The following is a 6000-nucleotide window of genomic DNA, read 5'->3' on the forward strand; positions in this document are numbered from 1 at the left end:
CTAGGATATGGGATAGCCTTGATGCAAATTCTAGAAATTTACTAATTGAAAATGGTCCCAAAAAAGATATTAATATAAAGTTCTCTTTTGATCAATATAATAGATATTTTTTTTTAACACATTACGATCGAACTTTATCAAATGGAGAGCAACATGATCGAAAATGGTTAGTATATTCAAAAGAGTTGGATAAATTATTTTATTTTTGTTGTAAGCTATTTAAATCAAATGATAACAGTAGTAGAAGTTAATTAGCAAGTGATGGTTTTAGAGATTGGAAATACCTTAGTGAAAGACTTAAAGCTCATGAAACTAGCAATGATCACATTCATAATATGACCACTTGGATTGATTTGCAGAATAGATTTAAAAAAAAAATAAATAATTGATAAATATATTCAAGAGCAAATTAATAAAAAGAAAAAATATTAGAAAAAAATACTATTAAGAATCGGAGCTACTGTTAAATTTTTTGCTCAAAATTTTCTAACTTTTTGCGAAACAAATGAAAAGATTTATCAAAATAGTAATGATGATTTTTTATGATTAATTGAAATGATTGCTGTTTTTGATCCAATTATGCAAGAATATCTCAAACATATTCAAAATAATGAAATTCAATATCATTATCTTAGTCATAAAATTCAAGATGAGTTAGTAATTGCATTAACATCTAATATAAAATATTTAATAATTAAAATAATTAAAAAAATAAAATATTATTCCATTATACTTGATTGTACTCTAGATGCAAGTCACCAAGAATAAATATCATTAATCATACGATGTGTGAATATTTCAAAAAGATCAATAATAGTGAAAAAATATTTTTTAGAATTTTTAAAAATGGATAATACATCAGGTTTAGGCCTTTTTAATGAATTACAATCTATTGTAGAAACTCTTGATTTAAACATTGATGATATAAGAGGACAAAGATATGACAATGGATCTAATATGAAAGAAAAAAATTAAAGAGTATAAAAAAGATTATTAAAAATAAATCTTAGAGTATTTTATACACTATATACTTATCATAGTCTTAACTTAACACTTCGTAATATGGCTTCATCGTATAGTAAAGCTAAAATTTTTTTTAGTATGATACAACATATATATAATGTATTTGGTGATTCTACAAAGAGATGAAAAATTTTACTTAATAATATACCTAATTAAATATTAAAACTATTATCACAAACACGTTAAGAAAGTCACGTTAAGAGCATCAAAGCAATAAGATTTCAAACTCCACAAATAAGAGAAGCTTTATAGCAATTAGCTAAAATTTGTGAAGATTCAAAAACAAAGAGTGAAACTAAATCTTTAACAACACACGAGCTTGAAAATTTTAAATTTTTATTAGAAATGATTATTTGATATGATATACTATTTACTATTAATTTAGTTAGCAAAAATTTACAATCAAGGATATGCATATAGATGTTGTCATTGATTAGTTAAAATGATTAGTTTCATTTTTTGAAAGATATAGAGAAACTGACTTTACTTCTGTCATAATTTTAGCTAAAAAAATTATAAATGAGATGAGAATTGATCTTATATTTCATATAAAATATTAAGTAAAAAGAAAAAGATAATTTGATGAAAATATTAATATAGATATTAAACAATCATCAGAAAAATTATTTAGAATTAATTATTTTTTATATTTAGTAAATCAAGCTATCTTTTTATTGAAACATAGGTTTGAATAATTTTAATTATATGAAAATAATTTTAAATTTTTGTTTGATTTCAAAATGTTAATTTCATTGGATGAAAAAAGTTTGAAAAAATCTTATCTTAATCTTCAAAATATTTTAACAAATGGTAATCATTATGATCTTGATGAGATTGATTTATTTTCTAAATTAAAAGTTTTAAAAGTAATTATGCTAAAAGAAAAAAATACTGCTATGGATATACTTAATTATATTAATAAAATAAATTGTTATCCAAATGCATTAATTGCATATAAAATATTGTTGACTATACCTATCATTGTTGCCCCTGCTAAAAGAAGTTTCTCAAAATTAAAATTATTAAAATTATATTTATGATCAATGATGATATAAGAAAGATTAAATAGTTTAGCTATGCTATCTATTGAGGAAGAATTATTGTTAAATATTGATTACAAAGAAATTATGAAAAATTTTGCATTAGAAAATGCACGTAGATTAATTTTTCAATAATAATTAATATTTAAAATATGTTAACTTTTAATAAAAAAAGTTTTATTTTTTAATTTGGCTCCAAGTATAAAAAATGTCAGGATCGACCCTGATCGTTCTCCCAAATGGCTCCCAGCAAGCGACTTTTTAGCTCTCATCACCTCGCACTAGCCTTGATATTCAAAGATCTTTTTAAAGGTCTATTTAAAGGCCTTGATCTTCTAAGTTTTTCCTCACAAAATCATCATAAAAATTTTCTTAATTTCTTCCTATTCTGCTGTTCACCGATGGTTCTTCTTTGCTTTGGACACCAAAAATCAGATCAAAGTTCGTCAAAAAGCCAAGTAAATCTCTTTAATCCTTCTCCTTCAGTCTGTTATGGATTTTAAGCTTGAGTTTTTATCGATTTATTGTCAGAAAAATCTTTGAAATCTTAGTTGAGCAAGTTTCCCCATTTTTTCTTTTTTTTTTTTGATCTTTTCGGCACCATTGGGCCGTCGTCGGTCACCAGAGCCTGTGGTTGTCATCGTTCGATCATCGGGGACTGCCCCTTCAGTTGTAGGTGGTGTTGGTGAGGGAGGAGGATCGCCCTTGCCTCAAGAATGAGGGACAAAGAGTCCCCTATTCCATTAAAGAAAAGAGAGGATGAGTCCTCTGTTTTATCATGAAAGAAGAAGGAAAAAAAAGAAAAGAAAAGATGGTCCACACAATAAAAAAAAAAAGATGGTCCACATAATATAATTGCATGGATTTGTTGATTATTGATAGGCTTGCGATGTTGTCATTAGGACATTATGCTTATCAAATTAATTTCAACTTTAATAAAAATTAAAAATATATAGAGAGTAGCGAATCGAGTCGAATCCACAAAAAAGATAATATTTTGATTTAAAATCTTTGATTTTATAAAAAAAAAATAAAATTTTGAAGAAAGTAATTTAAATTAAAAATTAAAAATATGAAAAATAAATTGAGTACTAAGATCTACTATTTAGATCCTAGCTTCTACTTATAATAAAAATAAATCATAAAAATTTAAAGAGCATAAAATAAATTGGTATTAAAATTTACTAACTAGATCCTAGCATCTACTTGCAATAAAAATAAAAGATAAGAATTTAAAATATAAGAAAATAAATTTTTATTAATTAAAATTAAAAATTAATTATAAAAATTTAAAAAAAATAATAAAATAAAACTGTAATAAGGATCTGAAGTTGATCAATACAGCCTCGTTGGAAAGATGGTTGATGATCTCTCTTTCTTTCTTCATACTTCGTGGAGCGAACCGACTTCTCTTCTTTTTTTCTGAGTCCCTAAATTTATCTAATTTTTTTTTAATATTTATTAATTTTTTTACTAATTTTTTCTACTCTCTTTTCTTATTTTCGGACCTCCTATTTATAAATAATTTTTTTTTCTTTTTCTGATAGCAAAAGGAGTCCTAAAATCCTTAGAATTTATAGTATACCCATATAAATTTATTCTGGCCTTTAGATTGCACTTGAACCACCCAGATCGCCCCAAAAAATGTAGATCAACTCCTTATCATGATCGAGAACAATGCTGGCCATTGGATCGATCATCGGATTGATTTTTAGGTGTCGATCAGTGCATTTGATCTCCTATTCTCAGTCTGGAATAACCATAGCCGTTGGATCAGGCATCGGATGGAATTTCAGCCATTGGATCATGCTTAAATTTCCTTCATCTGGTTAAGTTTTCAGCAGACAATGAATGTGGATTGTTGGATCTCGCTCAGAATCGATTTTGGCCATCGGATTGCACCCTGAGAGTGGGCCACCATCACTGGATATGGTAACTCGTGATTTCAACCATCTGATCGCGTATCTGGAGCAATACAATTGTCAGATCATACGAATTTTTTCTGCCCACTTGTGAACTGCGCCAAACACTACAAACTATTTTTGTGGATTGTGCCCTTACTTCTGTGGACCGAATGATCGGTCTATCATGCATCGAAGGCTATAAAATTTATTTTTTAGGATATTTTGGCTTGATTTTTGCTTTGATTTTTTATCTGATAAATAAAAAAATATATACATTAAATTGCTCATTAATTTTTTATTATTTTGATACTTAAATTACTCAATTAACTTAGCATCTATTTTTCATAAATATACTCTAATTTTATATTTTTTTAAAATTATCTATTTTTATAAAAAAATCTAATTTATTTATGAAATTAGATTTTTTTAGAAGATATTAGCACCATAAATTATCAAAATATCTAAAATAAATATAAAAATATATCACTTATCATACCTTCCAACTTGAACTTTGCTTGTCCGCGAGTAAAGAAAGAATTTAGAATTAAGTACCGTTTAACTTAAAGTTTTGAATTTTTCAAGTAATTTTAAAAAGAGCTACTGATATTCAATAGAGCGTGAGTGAGGTATGTCATTGAGATATTAATACTAACCAATATGAGAGTTAAACTAAGAACACTAAATTTTTTTGAATTTTTTCTAAATTGTCTCTACCTTTATCTCTAAATTATTAACCTTCATATAGATAAATATATTATTACTTTCGTCCTTCATTTATTGATTTTTTTTTAATATTGTACTACTATTAAGTATCTTAACCCTTTAAGCTTTCTGTTTGACCCATGTAACGAGTTTTCAGTCAATGACTCTCGAACCATATGGCTTTAGGATATTAGTATAGAATATCCCTCGGACTTACTTGCTCAAATCAAACAGAATATAAGTTAAAACTAGCTTTACAACAAAGCTTCTTTATCCTTTATACCTTTTGTCGCGAAACTCAATGCTTGCTTAGGTAAAAAAGTCCGATTACTCAATATAAAGTACTTGAAATTTTTTTTTCTCTTTTTTTTAATTTTTTTTAGATATAAAGAAATGTATAGTTATCCTATACAACTCCATAAGAAGTAAACTCTTCTTTGATGCTGGTAGAAAAATTTAGAATACTCAAGAAAAATTGTTTAAATTTTAAACTTAACTCTTTATTGAGTTTTCTTAATACTTGATCCCTCAATATCTCACAAACTCTCTGATCTGTGTATCAATTTTTGTTAAAAAAATACTTCATTTAACTCGATTCTTAAGTGTAGTCAGATGCTTAAATGCTAAATATTAACTTACTTGAGAATTTTAAAATTATTTTTATTATTTTCTTCTCCAACTTAATCGACATTGTCCTCAATGGAGTAGAAAAAATAAAAAATGCATACAAAGAGAAAGAAAAAATAAAGACATCACCTGATTCAGAAGTCTTTTCAAAATTAATTCTCCTCCCAACTTAACCAATATTATCTTCAAATCTCTACAAAAGGAACTAAGCAAGACTCAATAAATCTAAATAGAATGCAAAAGATATCAAAAAGCAAAAGCTAAAACTGAAACTGGATTGCCTCCCAGAAAGTGCTAAGTTTACTGTTTTCAGTCAAACCATGTCGATTCTTTCACCTACTCCGTGTTAAATATTGGATTGATAAATTTTAATGATTTTACATTGTTAATCTTAGGAAGATGGTCTATAATAAATTTTAGTATTTTGTTATCAATCTCCAGAAAGTAGTTGACATCCTCATTCTTTATTTTAAGAAGATTATTCATAAATCCATTTACAGACCCTTGTTTGTTGAGAATTTCTCCTATTTTTTCTTTTAAAATACTCATAAATTGAATTTTTAGATTAAAAATTGAGTTCGATGCAATGAGTACTGAAAGGATATCACTTGATTCTAAACATACATACTCAAGTGTGACCAAGGGCGATTTCAGTTCTGGAGGAGGTGATGATTCTAAAGAAGAAGAATCGATTTCTAAAGCTG

This window comes from Elaeis guineensis, chromosome 1, assembly GCF_000442705.2.
Source record: "Elaeis guineensis isolate ETL-2024a chromosome 1, EG11, whole genome shotgun sequence".
NCBI lineage: Eukaryota > Viridiplantae > Streptophyta > Magnoliopsida > Arecales > Arecaceae > Elaeis > Elaeis guineensis.